The following is a 20220-nucleotide window of genomic DNA, read 5'->3' as shown; positions in this document are numbered from 1 at the left end:
ACTTATTTGATTATGACATACTTACTATTGATTTATTGATTACATTTTATTACAGACTTAATTTAATTAAGTCAAACATTACTATAACTTTAATTTGCAATGATATTTCTTAATACTCTGACATATTTTACTCTGACGTAATTCACGGTTTAATAATTATTTAACATTATTAGGATTTATAGGCGTATATATTATAATATTATACATAACTCTTTTCTATTATGCGAAAAGGATTTTGGTTACTATTAACGGTTACGACGAAGGGTTCTACATAAACATTAGACGATCATTTGGCCAATCTACTGATCCAATTCAAGATATTAACTTATTTAATTAGAATTTATTTAGGTTATTTTCATTATTTCATAATAACTACTAAAGGTAATGACGGTTTACGGTATTTTTAAGAATTTTAGATTTTTAGATTTTCTTATTGGAATTTTTAGTACTTTAGGCAGGTCTAGGTCTAGCTGAGTAGGGGTAGTTAGGGTTAGTTGAGGAGAGAGGGGGGAGAATGTTACAATTGGTGCCGTAGTGACCAGGATAAAATTATTATAATATATATTTTATAATAATTCATATTTTTGTACTATTGGTTCGCATGACCAGGATTAAGTTTATTATTTTATAATAATTCATATATTTATTCAAATTGTTGCCTGAGTCCAGGATAAAGTTTAATTTATTATGTATATTTTATAATAATTCATATTTTTCTGTAATTGTGCCGCGAGTCTATTTAATTTGGTTTTTATTATTTTGATTAATGTTACTAGTTTCATTGTGAGTTACATGTCTTGTTTTGGATCAAAGCTGTTGTTATAGTTGATATGTGTAAACGGTCGATTATAGCAACACAATTGTTGTCGTGAAAATGGATAGCATATTTTGGAATAGAGTTATTGAGTTAATTAAGAACGGTTTTATGATTTTTATGTTTAGAACAATTTTTATGCGTATGCCATGTTAGTCATAGCTTTTACCAGTTTTTTATGTAATTAAATACTTGAGTTTATAAAAAATATATTTTGTAATATTTAAAGAATTGTTGTTTAAAGTTAGCTAAAATTATTAAAGTTATATACATGGGGAGGCGTACATAGTAATGTTCTTAATGTAATTTCATACTGATTAGCTAAAATTATTTAAGTTGTATACATGGGGAGGCGTACGTGGTTATGCTTAATATGGTCTAAAATTGTAATTTTGTTGGTTTTAGATTTCGATTTGAACTCTACTATGTAGATTTTAGAAATTAGAGACACAAGTCTGTATACTTATTTATATATTATTTTATTTTGTCTAACATAAATTAGTTCATCAAATTGTAATAAAACTAATTTCACAATACGTTTTTACGTTCGTTTATATTACATATATGTCTAAGTTTGTATTGAAGTCGGTTGTGTAATTACAATAAGTAAAATCTGGGTTCGACTCCTAGATGCCGTAGCTTAAAATAGGGATAATCAAAATTAGAAACGTTTTAGTACGTATATTTTAGTATAATTAACTAATCACAAAACATTATCATTTTCAACTGGTAAGGCTAGTTGAGTATTGTAGTTTTCGGCATATGTGTTCAATATTTCAGTTTCATTAGGACAATATTGACATCTTTATAGTTTCAGTCAGTTAATAAAAGTTGAAAAAAAATACGGGTACATTTTATTACGATAGTGTTCCGATTGAACATATATGTAGATAATATGAATTACCTGGTTTTGTAGAAAATTTTTAAATGTCATCATTTTATCATTTTATTTGTTTTCATAAATAAAAGTTAATTACTGTTAAAATTCGGTCATATTTTATAGGTACATAATATTATGAATTATCTAACAAAATTATACATAACAGATTATCATTCAGGGATAAGTTCATTTTGTTGCATTAATTAACTTTGTATCTCGTATTTCTGTTTCTATAAATCATAAACATACATACACTATTAGTACATTTTCATTAATGCGTTGTTTGGCATAAATACTCGATGAAAGTATAGTATTATTAAAGCTTTAAAAATTATACTGCTGTTACTCATTCAAAGGTATTACTAGTTTACCTAGTATCATACAGTTAATTTTTGCTTATTAGGAGACCAAAGTTTAAGTTAATACATTATTTTAACTCTGTTTGTTTACGGTTAATTTGTTATCAGCGTCACTCGACACATTATTAAAAGTTATCGAGAATAGTTAGACTGTTAACAAAAACACGTCGCGCCGGCCACTTGACTGAAATTTGAGTTTAAAGTTTAAGTCATTCGAAGAAATTACAAAAAGTGTTGTGCCAACCACTTGAGTGCTATATGATAGGAGTGTGCTTTGTCGCTCAAAGTTAAAGTTTGAATGCTTTTATTGTTTATAAATAGCGTTTGGTATGAATTCAAATAAATTTTATAATTTACATATTTATGGGATGGTTTTATGCTTAGTGCTTTAGGTTAACATTATTTTAATAGATTCACTACATTTGGTTACAATAACAGTCTAATTCATCAAGGTATATTAATTAATTCTATATTTACATGATTGGGCATTAACGTCAATTATTTATTTCATAGTCACAGTTATTTCAATTGTGTTAACACTGCGTTATTAAACAAACTTTTTTGTACAAAGTCCATAGGATAGGTATATTGATTTATAGATTACTTCATACAAATGGGCTTTACGAACATAACGAAATGGGCTTATGGGATTATTGGTACGCAATGGAGTTTGTGCACATTACATTATGGTGCATATTCGCTCGGCATTATATGAGTGGGTCTATCTATTTATTTTCGAAATCTTTAAGTAGGTATAGGAATGCGTGAGTTACTTGGTCGCGATTAATCTATTGCTTTATTTTATATATTAGTGTTTATTGAAGTGGCTTATAACTTTTGTTATTATTGTTCTTATGTGTAACCATAGGTTGTTAATAGTATTATAATTTCTGAGCTATAATTGATATCGAATAAATTAAAATATAAAATGACAATAAGTATTTTGAAGTTTAACTGTTTTACGGTACCTATATAAGAAACGGGTTACATTGTATTTATACGTTCAATTACTTTGAGACTTTAATTTTTCAGGTTACATAATTTATATATTCATGTATATATTCAGAATTATTATGAGTAGGTAAATAATACAGTAAAATATTTTTCTATAAGCCACAATTTTGCGTTTGACTTAAATAGTTTTATTTCCATGACTTTTAAGCAAACAGGTAATTTGTTGTAGCTTATGACACATATTAATAGGGTCGATTTTTGCAGTGATTGACAAGTTTTGGTTTAGGTAACTTGGTTTTGCATTTTGATCTAAATACATGTGAATTAATAAATATAGACTAAAATAAACATAAATACTAAAATTTCAATGTGTACTTTATATTGGTCAATAAGTAGGTTAGGTTAAAATAGAAATATTAATAATGTATTATCTACATATTACATTGCAAACATATTAGTTATTCTTTATTTACGTTTTGAATTTTTAGTAATTTCTAAATATAGTTTAAAGTTTATTTATTTTTATATTTGGTTATCCCATTGGTTCTTTTCAGAAATATTTTAAATAAATAATTTTAAATCAATTCAAAGCTTAATATGTTTATTATTATTTTGCTTGGCTCTCCATAGTTATATTTTATAGCAAGTAGATGTAGTTTAGTTTTTTTTTTTCACAAGATGGTATAAACTTTGACTATGTAGTATATTGCTTTAGTATTTTCAAATGAGTAATAGAGAAAAAAAAAACCTTTTTATGGATGTATTGATTGTATGTTTGCTAACAGTGAATTTTCATAAAAAATACATATTATTAACATTTCTTTGATTTTAATTATTTTACTAGCGAAAGTTTTGTTAGATTTTCAGGGGCGTGTGAAAGTGAGAATGTTGAAGCATAAATATGACGAATGTTTGGTGAAACAAAAAAAAAATGTATGCAGGGCCCTGAGAAAATAGCAAGACTAAAATCAAAATACTTTCTTTTGACATTCTGACTGGAACACTACACTATACAAGGGAGGTAACACGGTAGTTTGGAGTTAGGTTAGGCTCGCTAAAAAAAAAAAGAGCATACTTGCAGATTTTAAACTGCCTCCGTGTTATCTCTACACTACACACAACATCAGATCTAGAACTCACTCACCCATCATTAATGTGACGTCATAGTGCTTTCTTCATGGAAAAGCATAATGCGAAGTGAGCTTAGATTCTATTTAACGACGATATGTATTATTATTTAGCTCATTTCGAATCAGTTTAATGATTAGTTGTGCTTTTTTATTGGTCAGTACTATATAGGAATTTTAACAATTATAATAATTCAATTAATTTAGAGCTTCATTGTAGAAGCGAAAGGTTAAACAATAGTTTAATCTTTTATTTTAACGTCCCGTTAATGATGAACATGCGCCCGACTAGGAAAGGCTTTTTGAAGATTTAAGTCATAAGTTACGGTGTTGGAATTAAATCTTTTAAAGAAAATGTGTGGCATAGAATGCCCTAAAAACCCCTCGAGTGGCAAAGTGTGCTCCTTGGTAAAAGGTTCAATCTTGTCTTAAAAAGAGATACGTCTGTTCCTCTCTTGGTCGCTAAAATATAGACATAAAGTCGGAAACGACGTATGTATCATTAGGATCGATAGAAGGTTAGGACAAATGTCCTACAAGCACAACTTCTATTTTCTTGTTGAGGCAAGCTGAACTGGTTGCTTTTTTTAATTGTTTATTTCTAACATGTCTGAACTTAGAAACTTATTCTTTCAGAAATGTCCATTCTTTAGTTTGGTTTAAACACACACCACACACAGCCGCAACAAAAAAAAAAGGCACACACAGAAGGGAAGAATGTTAAAAGGGTTCTTATTATATTCAAATTGCATCATTTTTTAATTTATATTATTTTTATTGTTTTGTTTTGTTTCGAAAATTTACTTTCGCAAATATATAGTTAATATATTTAAGCTACAGCAAATTTTGGGAGGCGATTGTAACATGTCAGCGGCTTCCTTCCATGTTAACATTATATGTCAACATAGTATTGTTCTATTTTTAAGTCGGTTAAATTTCAATATTGTGTCCCACGGTAATATTTCTTCTCATATCTCAAGTAGGCCATTTCTTCTGAAATTCTAGATATAGTTTTGGAGAGCTTGGTGATTAATAGTAAACCAAAATATTAAGATACTTATTCATAAAATGATTTGAACTTTATTTCAGTGTCATAAAGCTTTTGTAGTATAAGATTCTGTTAAAAATTAGTTCGGTTTCTTAAGTTTCAAGTGTTTAGACTCCGATTACAGACGTCATCGTAAAATTGAATGAATAATGTTTGTTGTGGATAAAATATTCTATGCAAATTTGAACCATATTATAAAGAATTAACAAAAGGGCGGGGCTCTACAATATGTGTCATATAGAAAAACAAAGGTGGTTAGAATAAAAAACTGTAGTGTCAATCCCATAGGCGTAAAGAAATAGTTTAAACCACACCCAAAAGTAGGTCAATTTGGACCTTATTTTAATTAGGAAATAAGGTGTAATTAGTGAAAGGATTGTACGAAATTATGAAATTCAGTATTGGTTATGGAAAATACCAATCAGGAGCAAGGAAGTGGGATTTCAGGATCATAGTAGGGATCCAGAAAAACCCATGGGATTCATTCTTGGTCGCCTTCCGCGGACCGTCGGACGTGGTTCTCTAGCTTAGGGAGCTAGGTCTATCTAGGTTGCCTATATTGTGTCCTAGTCTGAACTTTGCTAGTTTCTCATGATGCTGGTAGAGTTTGGATTGGAGCATAATATAGTGTAATTTGTTGTGGGGTTTTACTTGAATAATTTTAGAGAAGTAAATTTAAATTGTGTTAATTTTAGTGGGTTTAATTCTTTTTGTGTTGTTTATTGATTTGTGGTTCAGACAAGTGCTAGTATTTAATATTGTACTAGTAAAGTTTAAATTATAAATCAATAGACTTCTTAATATTGTAAAGTTAATTTTGTTCATAGAGTTTTCTTAATTATTTATTGATTTGTGCTCAGACAAGCGCTAGTGTGTTACAATATACTAAGTGAAGTCTAGGTTACAAATCAATAGAGTCTTAAATATTGTATAGTCTTGAGTTGTTTCCAGTGAACATTAATTAGTTTGTGTTTTAATTGTGTTTAATATGTGTAGTGTTTTGGCCTGGTTTATTTTAGTGATATTAAGCATTGAAGTGAACTTGGTTGGAATACTCTATATATTAATTTTAATTTAGTTTAGTGAGTTATTTCGTTCATACTTATGGGATAGAGAGAACTAGTTCCGATCCAACATAGTGTTGGGGGGTTAGTAAGTTGTGCAGGTAACCTAACGGTGGCAACTACAGTGCAGATTACTAACTTGCGGTGTTTTGGATAAAAACCAGGTGGGGGCCTGGCAGTTCCTGCTTTTATTAAGACAGGTTCACCCCCTAGGATCTGGAAGATTTGGGTTGTCATTTAGACTTCTTAAAGAAGCCAGGTTCTAGTCCAATTATCCCGTATCTATATACTTATATATTCACTTTTATATTACCCCTTTCCGGCCTTACTTTCGCTGTCCTAATCCACTGTGTGAAAGTATGGCTAGCACACGGAGAAATAGGTTTTTTAGGTCTAAAACGAGGTGTCTCCACTCGTCTTAGTTAGCTATAGCATAGAAATTACTCATTGCACATCGAGTAATTGCGCGAGTAAATTAAATGTGCATCCCGGGATGCTAGTTTGCAAACATTTCGGTAGAATAGTTGGATAGTATAGCTGTTAGGGCTAGGTTTTTATTTGTTTGGTCTAGGGTTTTGTAGAATTGATCTAGATTTATAAATTTAATATATCAAAGCCATTAGATATTTACAGTAGATAGCTAGGTTCCCTTTCGATACAATTATGGCTATATTATTGCATTTGTTGTTCATTTTTATGGGTTTTTGGGTTAGATTCAGTTAGAGTTAACTAGGATGTAGTTTGGGGTTAGGGATTGTTAGGACTTTATTACATATACTTATTTATGACTTATTGACAAACTTGACTTACTTATGACATGACTGTATATATTTGTACCCTTGCAACGCTACTGGTAGAAATATATTGTGGGAAAAACTAAAGTTAATAACCACAATATAATGTAGTATTGTAGAATCAATTTGCTTACAAAGAAATATTTGTTTTGCCTGTCCCTTAGCAGTTTGTATGACGATTACATTCTGTTTTCTGCAGATTATCTGTGATTTTTCCACTTGACCTTAAAAATACAGGGTCATATATATTATTGAAATTATATCAGTGAGTGATTTATCCAGGCTAGATCGAGGCAGATGCAAGATCCGTGGTTTATTTTGGTCCGAAAGTGTGATTCAAAATGACTACAATTATAGTTTGGTTAATATTACTTCATTGATTACTAAAATGTATTACAAAATTGCAGAGTTCTGGAGAATTAGAGTGGATCAAATACTGCTGCTCTACTACCAGTATTTTGTTATGTTAAATTGTCCCTTTGATATCCTCTCATTGTTGACGAAAAATGTCACAAAATAATGATATGGTCGAATGATGGTGATGGCCTGTCATTATTAAAAGATGTCCCTTCTGGACCACAATATAGTTCCTTCAGAACTGGGGCGGGGATTCTGTCCTGCAACTGGATGATGATCACGGGTGTCGCGGAGGCGGGGCGACATCTATACCCCAAAAACAAAATATTGTGACATTTATGAGTAATTGTACTTTGACCAACTGACTATTACATTTGACGGACTTTACTTACATTGACATACTTTACAGACAATTTGACTATGACATACTACAGACTTATTTGATTATGACATACTTACTATTGATTTATTGATTACATTTTATTACAGACTTAATTTAATTAAGTCAAACATTACTATAACTTTAATTTGCAATGATATTTCTTAATACTCTGACATATTTTACTCTGACGTAATTCACGGTTTAATAATTATTTAACATTATTAGGATTTATAGGCGTATATATTATAATATTATACATAACTCTTTTCTATTATGCGAAAAGGATTTTGGTTACTATTAACGGTTACGACGAAGGGTTCTACATAAACATTAGACGATCATTTGGCCAATCTACTGATCCAATTCAAGATATTAACTTATTTAATTAGAATTTATTTAGGTTATTTTCATTATTTCATAATAACTACTAAAGGTAATGACGGTTTACGGTATTTTTAAGAATTTTAGATTTTTAGATTTTCTTATTGGAATTTTTAGTACTTTAGGCAGGTCTAGGTCTAGCTGAGTAGGGGTAGTTAGGGTTAGTTGAGGAGAGAGGGGGGAGAATGTTACAGTACTTGCTTTCGATTTGGCATAATCCTAATCCTGTACTAAGAAGGATTTTTCATGCATGAAATGTGACTTAATTATATATATGCCTATTCAACAAAAAAACATGCATATTAATGAATTTTTGTATAGTAATTAAAAATAGTTAAGGTAATTTAAAATAATTGAAAATTGATGTAAGTATATAACACTTTAAACTCTCGCGATATGTAGGTACACATATTTACATAATCACACAAACGGGTCTACGGGTTGGAATTTAAGGTAAAAACATTGAAATTATAACGCGGTAGACCCGTTTGTGTAATTAAATATTGATGTATTTTCTGTTAGTTATTCAGCGTCCTTATCTTAATATTATAAGATTATCACCATCGAATGTTAACCTTTCACCGTCACCTTTACAATCTTATACCATCAAAGCAATGCCTACCAAACCTTCATTAAAGCGGTTCCAAGAAAGTTTACATCGTTAGCTAACTTTCTAACTATTGACGGTTTTAGATATCAACTTCCAACAACAAGTGATTTCGAATTGTACCATGAGAGACCACTAGACATAAATAAAGTTTTAAACTTGAAGTGCAATTGTCAGCTTTTGATTATTGATTTTTGGATTTTGAGTAACGTTGTTTATTTTAGAGATTTACGGCGTACTTATGGCAATCAGCACGTAATATTTTCGACGCGATCAGCGTAATACGAACATTATTATTATTTTGAGTTGAATGAACAATATAATTTTTCATTATAATTCTGTGACGCATATTAAGTAAACACACTGACATGTTTAGTGCACTACTTGATTGCAGGGGTCGTAGTAATTAATTTAAAACTGCCTATGTAGTCTGTTAATTGCGCGGTCAGAATAATTACCTATTGTTACTGATGGATGACTGTTCAATTGTTAATCACAATAAATCCGAATTACGCAACCACTGATGCTAAATATCGGAAATGTGGTAGCAACCCAGTATTAGAACAGAAGTGCATCGAAAATTTGGTGCATTTTAGAAGTAGAGAAGACAATTTTTATCTAGACCAGGTACTCCTGACTAAAGCGCTATTCCGGATGTAGGAGCCCGGGATCTACTTTTGGAAACTTTAGCTAGGAATTGGGGCAGGCACTATTAGCTTTTTAATAAAGCGACTGCCATATTATTTTACGAATCTGTGGATGTAATGCCTTTCTGGGAATTATCGACATAAATGTAGATATGATACTATTTTGAAAACGTAATCTTGTAATAATTCAATTACTGTCAGAGTTCTATTTCGACATGACTGACATGAAAATATTATGAAGTACTTCGTAAAAAGTGTGTGTTTATACTATTAACCTACTAGTAATGTTTACATTTTTTCGATCATTTCAAGTGCCTGCATAAATAATTCGTTAGCGTTATTTTACAACTCCACTACTCGTACATAAAAATAGGCTACAAAAAGCGAGGACGCTAAGGAAATCCGACCCGTTCACGTAGGTATTGCGCTTTTAAATTCGGAATATTCGTATGGCGTTTGTTAGGCTGTAATTAATGCGGGCACGGACACTAGAGAGGGCCTAATGAATAGGGGTGTGTGATGCAAAAACTGGCCCGTCACACAACACGGCGAAAACCCAACCAAAACATAACCCTATTGGTATAAGCCAGGAAGCTCTAGATGGCGGAATGATAGCGCATATTGGCTATTGATTTCCAACGGACAGTGACTGACGCTGCGAATAAATTTTTTAGCGAGAGAAGCTTAAAATGGACACCTCTTGTGACATCCAGTCTTGGTCTGATATTTTAAATTTAGATATGCCTGTATACAGGAAGTATAACTAAATATAACAGTGGGTAATATAGTTACTTATGTAACATCCATAATCCCGTTGGACTTGGCAAAACATTTACTTTCCTAAACATATAATCTCATACTATGTAGGTATTAAAATATTTTTAAAATATCGCACAACTTTTGTACTTTACAGCCGCCATATAGGTACTACTGTCGTGTAGATAGCCAATATCTACTAAAACTTATTGCTAACCAACATTTCAAAACACTCCTAGTCCATTAATAATTTGTACAACGACCCCTGCCCTTCCTTTACAGTTAGATAAAATCTTAAAATGTTGTACTCAACTGCTCAAATAGTCATCTGTTTGATGATCCAGTAACTTTGTCGAATTTTGTAACCTGGCTCTTTTGCGTCAAATCCGGTAGTTCTGATTTTTTGCAAGCTTGTTTATGATGTTGGCCCAATGAATAATCCAAGTTTGTGACCTCGAGCGCCGAACGCAACTTTGTCAAAAATCGAATAAACCGCAATTTTTTTTAGATTTGGGCGGTTATAACCCTAAAGTACTAGTTTTTGATAGTAACTTCCTAGAGACTAAATTTGCTACAATAAGACACTAGAATTGTCTCTGTACATCTGATATTTTCCGAGATAAAGCCTTTCAAAATTTTATAATTTTACATCAGTTCTTAGGTATAATATAAGGGTTAGGTAGGTAATTTATATGGAATTCATCACCGCCACGTTCTACAAAATATTTATTTTCCATAAAAAAAATGTTTTTTCAAAATAGGCACTCATACATTTTTTTATCGTAAATAAATATTTTGTAGAACGTGGCGGTGAGGAATTCCATATAAATTACCTACCTAACCCTTATATTATACCTAAGAACTGATGTAAAATTATAACGCAAAATGTATAATTTTACTGTATTATGAGCCGTTGAGTACAAAATTTTAAGCGAGTAAGTGTTCCGCTATATAATTTATACCTTCCCCCTCCCCGCTAGTGGGACGTAATGGATGCGTCCGCAGATATCAGTGGTTGCCGTCTTTAAATTACTCACTGTTCAGGAAATATAGCCTCACTCGCGACTCGAAATCCACTTAACGGTATTCTTCGCACTATTAAGATAAGAGTCGAATTAAAAGTAAGTTTATCACCTCGCCGAGGTGTAATTGATTTTTATTACGTCCGGCCAGTAAGGTGGGAGTGCTAAACATTATTGTGTAAGGAGATAAGGGTTGAGCTACGACGGTAACCCTGATGAAAGTTTCCGGTGTTAGTCCGCATTGCACTAGGAACTGTAGTAAAACGGTAAGGACGGTAGTTTTAGAAACACAATTTTATTTTTGACGTGCAAGCGTCACCACTGGAGTTTTAGGTTCCATAGACAAGACAATGAATTATACTCAGCAAATAGGCCACAACAACACTTGTATACGTCAAGTTCGAGTAAGACCCTATTAAGCCCTATTTCGTATTAATTGAGTCACAACCAAATACATATTATATGAAAACCGTACGTACTACTATTATCTCTACCAACAATACAAAATAACTACTTATTTACTTTAAGAAATTCATTAAAAATAGCTAACAAAATGTATCAAAGGCACAGTCTGACCGGTACGCGTGTATTTTTCGCAGCCATACCACACACGTCAATTAATATAGAATTTGATTTGTTTCGCACTGCACACACTGCGTGAATGCCGCTGGTAGAATTCCGGTTCGATAATTATTGTTTATGGTTCCGTTTTTCCTAGGTCTACAACAGTTGCAATTCACAATTCCAGTAAAAAACATGATAGATAAAAATACTATGAAAAATACCTAAGTTTTTCGGTTTTGTATGCCAAGGTAATAAAACATTACTTACACAAATAAATAAATATTGGGGACATCTTACATAGATCAACCTAGCCCTAAACTAAGCAAAGCTTGTACTATGGGTGCTTATAAGAATTTGTTAACACATTTAAAATAAAATTGACTAAATAAATTGAAAGAAAATAAGTATTTCCCAATTTACATCGAGCGTATCTTAAGGTGGCCACTGACGAGCCTTTCAACAGTCCAAATAGCGTGGCTGCAATCCAAAATCGGTCCGTGAATGTCAAAAACGTACAATGTTTAATATTAGGATGCCTTCCATTTGGATGAATCCATTGTAACGGCATCCATTTGGAAGGTTCGTCAGTGGCCTGCTTTACAAATGCTCGGTAGGTCAGTCAGCCTATTAATTTGTAAAAGTTTTCCTTTAAGGAACATGAGTTTAGGGGAGTACTAAGTGAAAAAGTTTTACTTTGGTAGTAACTTTACTTAATTATCTTGTTAACGAACAAGCCATTTTCTATTTAGAAATTTTGACATTGTTAGGTATTTATTTGCATCATGAAGTTTGGAACGCATATAATTTATTTTAAGGGGTTCCTGATCCGGGTTACTTTGTTAAGATACACCCAGTGACAGGTTGTCCCGTCTCGTGGCAGATTTTTGGTTGCAAAATCAAATAATTGACGCGTTTTCGGGTTTAGTTACGTGAGTGTTGCGTATTGATTAGAGACAATGGATAGCTGGCCAGCAGAGCAGCGTTCATGTGCATAGGTTTATGCTATTGAGGTGTATCAAACCAACGGCTTTTCACTTATTACTGCAAGAGTTCGATTCTGATTATAATTTTTTGTTCTGAAACTATTATGCATTTGATCTGTCAGCTGTCAATTGTGGCATTTCTGGCCCAGATATTAAAGTCAGATTCGGGCTCCAAGGCGTAAGCTTTGCATTAATTTCAATATTATTCGTTATGCACCTTCAATGTAACTTTAAAAATATATAAACCGAGTTCATATTCCTTTTATATAAATAAATACATACCTACAAAATACAAAACACAACACAAAATACAAAAAAAAAACACAAAGTAAAGTAAGTAACACAAAATAGATACATATAGATTTTGACGACCCGTCTGGCCGAGTGGGTAGTGACCCTGCCTGTGAAGCCGATGGTCCTGGGTTCGAATCCCAGTAAGGGCATTTATTTGTATGATGATATAGATATTTGTTCCTGAGTCATGGTTGTTTTCTATGTATTTAAGTATTTATATATTATATATGTCGTTGTCTGAGTACCCACAACACAAACCTTCTTGAGCTTACTGTGGGACTTAGTCAATCTGTGTAAGAATGTCCTATAATATTTATTAAATATTATTATTTATAGATATTTAATTTATATCATAACGTAAAATGGTAACATATTTAGCGAAAAGGCAATAGGGCAGATGCCCCGGGTTTTGGTCACCTTGGAACCCTTTTTGGCCAGATGAAATCGTAATAAATAGATTGTAACGAATTGAGTTTGTAATGATATATAACGAATTAATTTATGTATTAAGATTATACAATAGGTGCTTAAATGTCCAAAACGGGGCCAGTGGCCTCAATCGGGGCCCCTACCTAATGTGATTATTTTTTGTCAATACGACAAACCTTTTATGAAAAGTAAAACAAATTTATTTATTTCACCAGTTTAGAGTGTAAGTATATTCATTTAAAGTAATATTATTTTCACTTATAATTTGATTAGGTCCCGTTTTCAAATTAAATTAAGTGCAATGTGTGCGTAAAATTTGACGCTGTGTTAGCGCTTAATCCGTTAGGTAACCCAGTGTCAAATACTGGTAACTATGGTAACTCCAGGTTTAACCATGTGTCCTTAAATATTTATAGAACTTTATTACATTATGAGGTCTCGGAATTAATTTTTAGGGTCCGGTAGTTACTCAAAGGGTGAAATGAAAGCCCATTGCCGTCACTCTGCTGTCCGTCTAGCTGTCCGTATGTCACGGGTCTTCGGCTTGTAAACGGAATTCGTTACTTGCAGCCTAATTACGAAACGTGCTCACCAACATCTGCTACATCAGTTCATCTGATATCACGATCTAATGGCTCGTCTACACAATGGCCCAGCGCCGGCCACTCCAAAGGACCCATTTATGCGTTAGAGGGAGCAAGTGATATTGATATCTCATTCTACCGCATGACTGCGTCCCTTGGAGTGGTCGGCGCTGGTCCATCGTGTAGAGGAGCCAAAATACCATGCGTAAACACCACCACCATCAGGTAAACAAAACTTTACCTTTCATCCCTTTGTTACTAAAAAAGTTATGTACGGAATTAATGCAAACTTTCAGACATAATACCTACTTCACATAACTGGGGACATTTGTTAAGGGGCTACCCGAGGTTTTCATCGATTTTTGACAAGTTTTGAATTGTATCTCCTACTTTTGCTCTTCAGATAGAATTATAAGGCAAACGGCTATCTGTTCTTCAATCTTTTATCTCAATTTTTGTCTAACGGTTTTTGAAAGAAATTAATACTTATTTGTTATGATATTTTTAAACGTTGTCTAGAAAAACACTTTTTTATATCTAGAATTCTACGAGTAGATTGCTGTGAAAGAACTAACATATACGAAATCTACATATTTGGGTCCGTCTTTGATATCTCTAACGTGTTTAATATTATTTAATAATTTAGGTTTTAATTTTAAAGTAATTTTACTCACTCTCGCGACATACCGTAATTTTTGAATTAAGTTAGTATGACTCAAGATAGTTCATATAGTTGTAATTCAATAAGGGACACTTTGTAAATTTTGATTTCCCCTGTCACTTTTGGTTACGGAAGTATGGCGAATTGGAAATAATTTATATGTAAACAATGTTTTAGTTTAACCGATATGTCATGCGTCTCTCCTTACGAGCGTATTACCTATTCGAAAACCTCCTGCGAGTATTTTACCTACTTATTAGTATAAGAAGTACACAGTCTTCTACTATAGTTCGTTTTTTTTAGCATTAGAAAGAACTTGCAAGAAGGTAAGCGATCTTGATAAGGCTTTTAATTGAAAAACGATTTTTAAAAATCAGTAACTATTACTTATGAAAGCAGAAGAATATAAATGATCGTATTAGATTCATAATTGTTACATATTTGCCGTAACTTATTTTTAAAATGTGTTTTTCAATTAAAAGACACATCAAGATTGTTTACCTTATTTCTAATGCTAAAAAAAACGAACTATATATATTTACAATACCCAATACCTAAAATACCATTTAACTTAGTAGCAATATGGGTATATGTCAGTAAGCTTGATGTCGATTTAAAAGGATGACTCAAGTTAGACCGGGCCGACCGGGCCGTGGCCGGGCCGGAACTTCCGGCGCTTACTTTTCTATGACAGATGTTCACGTGATGTTTTTATAGAAAACGAAGCTCTAGAAGCTTCGGCCCGGACACGGCCCGGTCTAACGTGAGTCATCCTTAAAACAGCGTTTAACGATTTTTTTTTCTCTCGGAGCTTTTAAAAATCATCCGTTATATAGGAATTCGTACAGAAATGAATTGAATATTAAATTATGTTCGTCCGCGTTTTCTAAAACTGACGAGGCTTCTTGTTAAGCTTTCAAGAAGCTTTTAAGTTAATGAACAACTTAGAGAAAATTCTATTGACTTTTGTATAGAGTGTTTTATACAAATTAATATTATTATGATAACTGCCGCACGTTCCAAAATTATGCACTTAATGGATTTGTTATTTGATGAAAGTAGACTGTAATAACACTAACATCAACATTGTTATGGATTATTAAAAACATGACTTGTCTTTTAGTAAACATTTTGTAGTTGCCTATATAGGTTTGTATAGGCAACTTGTCATGTGTGGTCAAGATCATACTCTGAGGGGCGAATATGTAGGTCATAATTAACAAGTTTTACTATGAAGCCAAACCCTAAAATCGCGAAACAAAAATATGCTGTGTTCGATATATCGGCATATGTTGAGTGGTATCCATTTTGGTGTTATGTTATAATTTTGTTTAATTCTAATGAATAAGATGTTTTTATTAGGTAATAGGTTAAGTTTTATTTTGACACCAAATCAATTTTAAAGGGTGCAGCCAGACCGAAAAGGCGATAGCAGGACGATTTGGTTGCATTTTACCCGGAATGGTGGGAAATACAAAGGACAGGATCGAGTGGACAAAACGAAGGGAGGGCTTTACCCCGCAGCGGGGCACTAAATTAGACTAATAGAAATAAAAATAGTATGGGACTCTAAAAATTTGCAGAGCACTAAGTACCCATTACCAGGCGTGGCTCATTCGCGATTTCGTCGCTTTGCTACAGGTAGCTAAAATTACATCCGTACCGCCACAATTTTGGCGAAAGCCATAAGCCGCGCGTGGCGCTGTCGCCACCTAGCGGCCATATCTGTGCTGATCGTAACAAACGCGATTTGTTAGAGAGTGAGTCTTCTGTACCTAGTACTGTTATTTATTCTGTGCCATTACACCTTCAAACAGTGTAAAACAGAAGTGCGGCTGTAAGCCTTAAGACGAAACAGGAGCTGAGCCCGTCCTCAAATTTGAGATTTCATGGTGAATATAAATAATATACTAAAGCAGACCACTGACTAACAGGCCGCCGTACGGTATCGGCCTGTCAGTTAGAACAAAAATTTGACAGTTCCAAACAACTGACCGGCCGATATCGTCCGGCGGACTGTTAGTCAGTGGTCAGCTTTAAGGACAGCGCATCAATTTTCTGCAAATGAGAAACTGGGGTCGATTTATAGGTAAGTTTGGCATCTAGTTTCAGAAAAAAATATGTCAAAAGTGGAGGAGGTAAGTGCAATGGGGTGATTTCTGGTGGGAAATTATTTCCCCTTGTTCGATGACTACATTTTGTAAAACTAAATTTTTTTTGTTGTGGTGTTCTTATTTTTCATTATATTTTATATGGAGTTAAAAATAATACGGAAACATTCATAAAAAAGGAAAATAATAGTAATATAGAAACAAAACGTTCACTTTCGTATAATTTTCTTACTATTTAATTGTTAAGTACAGTAACAGTCCCTTATTAGTATTTACAAGGGGATATTATTTCCCACTTCGTCTGTTAGTATAAAATCAAAGTAGTTTTTTTCAATGACTTCGCTTAATAAAGTTTACTACTACTACTATTTACTATATTAGATCAATTTTCCTGGCAACACAATCTTTATCGGTCAACAAACGTCAATGTCAACGTCAAACGTACTTATTGAAAATATTTGACAGAAAAAATGCGGTAAAAGTTATGATCTCTTACTAATCTTTAAAAAATAATATCAATAGATGGTTTATTTTTTTAGTGGGCGTGAAAATATAAAATCGTGTTGTATTATTTACTAAAAATACATACGGGAAATTTAAAACCGAATTTTATAAAGTCATGATTAGTATATTATAAGTATTATTAACAACGAGAATTATTTTCTCTTTTGAACCAGTTGGACCCTACAAATTCAAAGGACATTTATTGAGTTTAAAGCAACAGTTCTACAAACAGTATTTTTGTATGCTAAATAATAAACAATATACTTAATTTTACATAACTGCAAGCAAAATCATCTTACCTGATTCTTATATTATAAATCCGGACAAACATCGCCTACAAACACCGTTTTTTACAACATTTTCACCACTGGTGACTTTGACATTGACGTTTATTGACAGATGAAGTTTAAGTAAGAAGTGTTGCCAGTAAAATAAATCGAATATTTACCAAGAGTCTAAAACTGTATGGTAAGCTTTTTTGATTGTTGCCATTTAAATTACATCGATTTTATACGAATAGACCAAGTGGGAAATAATATCCCGTTGTACTAATAAGGGATAAAGAGCGAAATGTAGGTGAAGTTAGGCAGTGGTGTCGCTAGAAAAACGAGTAGTCATAATCGATATTGCTGCAAGGTTGGTTACAAATAGCATTAGTAGAAAGATAAATGATATATTGAAACCGTGAAAAAAATTAGCTGAATAGATTTAATGAATAGAAAAATTGAGACCGCCATTGATATGAACACTGTTTAAAATAAATCTGTTACCCACATATCAAAACGTAACCTATGTAAGTACCTATATTTAAAAACATATCTGTCTTTCGGCAGTTGGGTAAAAATATAGAATTAAAATCAGTCTGGTAAAAATATAGAATAAAATTTGTCTTTGTTGATAAAAAAAGTTCTGAATAAAACTCTGTTGGCATTATTTATAATAATAGCACGTTACTTATTTTATTTATAATGTTCAAATACTACTTTTTTCGATCTCTCCTTGGTAGGATGTAACCTATCCCAAAGGCAAACTATTATAATTAAAATCATTAGGTACAGAAATCTGACCTACGTAAACTAAGCCCGGGTATTACGTTTTGGTAAATTTAACGCACACTAGATTTGGCCTTCGCCGCCCTCACGTATTTTCCTTTTGACCCTTTTAGGGATTGGACTCAAAAAACCGTCTTTACTGAGCGTTAACGTTATTAAGGGTGAGCACTTCTAGTTTTACACTTCATTTTTTTTTTTGGTGCTTCATTAAATTTGGTGATTTTTATGGTTTCCTTTAAAAAAATCATTGTATTAGAAAAAACCGGGCAAGTGCGAGTCGGACTCGCGCACGAAGGGTTCCGTACCATAATGCAAAAAAAAAAAACAAAAAAAAGCAAAAAAAACAACGGTCACCCATCCAAGTACTGACCCCTCCCGACGTTACTTAACTTTGATCAAAAATCACGTTTGTTGTATGGGAGCCCCATTTAAATCTTTATTTTATTCTGTTTTTAGTATTTGTTGTTATAGCGGCAACAGAAATACATCATCTGTGAAAATTTCAACTGTCTAGCTATCACGGTTCGTGAGATACAGCCTGGTGACAGACGGACGGACAGCGAAGTCTTAGTAATAGGGTCCCGTTTTACCCTTTGGGTACGGAACCCTAAAAAAACGTGAAGTTTATATTTAAATTACTTACACGCGAAAACTTAAGTAAAATCAGGTAGGTACCTACTTATTTATTACACACTTCACACGAGGGATGACTATTGTAATATATATGTTTCTATAGTTGTTCAACGCTTGTAAGTATTGTGTAATAGATTTATAACCTTCGCATAACAGGGTTTGCTTTATATATGTTTGCATTTATTTAATATTGCTAATAAAATTATGTCTATATTTTTGCTTTTCCCAGTTCTATTGCCGCATTATATCATTGTAAGACGTGTTGAGGTTCTTTTATGACCTATGATTCTATGAACCTGTATGATAAAGGTAAGTCTTCCAATAGATTTCCTGTTTTCCAGTAGGTATTTGATTAAATTATCATAATGGAGCCGACGGAAGGAGTAATATACCTTTTGCAGTAATCTTGTCTGAACATCACCATCTGCTATTTACATCCTCTTCAAACACACAAGTTTCACACTTTAAGACTGTTGTTTTAATTAACAAAATATTTATTTGTTTTCATTACTTTCCTTCATCTCACAACCCGAGCTCGTCCGACGAAGTTATATTAAATTTCGCCCAAGTCAAACACTCGAAAGTTTGTGTATTCGCGTCGGGAGTGGAGAAGCGAGAACTACTCTCGTCGCGGTGGAGTGGCAAAGTTGCGAAGGAGCGCGACACAGACCGGCCGCACGGCTCACTTCACACTGACTTCACGCGCGCGACTCGCCTGCGACGACGCTGCGATTCATGCGCGGATCACTGGGTAGGAGGAGTCTTAAACCAAACCACGCCTACCAAGGAGCTACACATTTCTTTTTCAATATGTGTAATTCAATTTCGCTTATGTCTTCGCTGGGAAAGTTGATGCCCCGTTGTCGTTCAACGCGATGTTTTTATGTAAAGTGTAACGTAGACCGCGAACCGAGTCGGCCCGTGATGCTTGTTTCGTTTTTTTCTATTATCATGTATATCCCCAATTTCGTAAGCTGTTTTTTTAATTCATTTCTTGTTTCTTAAATATAAAGAATCAGTACAAACTGTGAGACATCTTTAAACATCCCAAAAAACAGGCTAAGTTCTAGAACATTGCTACTGAGCTGAAGCGAAGCCCCAACCCCAAGCTATGTCGCTAGTAAGGGTCTCCGCGGTTGCGGCTACGTAGTAAGCGTAGCACTTTGGACCGTAAAGGAATTTAGTAAATTATAACAGTAAATTAAACGCTAGT

The 20220-nt window shown here is 33.0% G+C and overlaps 1 protein-coding gene across 1 annotated transcript in view; it reads right to left on the bottom strand.

Annotated features, from left to right (window-relative positions):
- The window catches only part of LOC134680093 (lachesin-like), a 110434-nt gene extending 90518 nt beyond the window's left edge, over positions 1–19916 (bottom strand). Inside the window, exon 1 of the mRNA XM_063539133.1 lies at positions 19400–19916. The gene's annotated coding sequence lies outside the window, so the exon portion shown is untranslated. The remainder of the gene's footprint in view (positions 1–19399) is intronic.
- Between the last annotated feature and the right edge of the window lie 304 nt (positions 19917–20220).

This window comes from Cydia fagiglandana, chromosome 3 (assembly GCF_963556715.1).
Source record: "Cydia fagiglandana chromosome 3, ilCydFagi1.1, whole genome shotgun sequence".
In the NCBI taxonomy this organism is placed as follows: Eukaryota; Metazoa; Arthropoda; class Insecta; order Lepidoptera; family Tortricidae; genus Cydia; species Cydia fagiglandana.
Note: the sequence above shows the minus strand (reverse complement) of the source record. Positions and strands in the feature narration are given on the sequence as shown.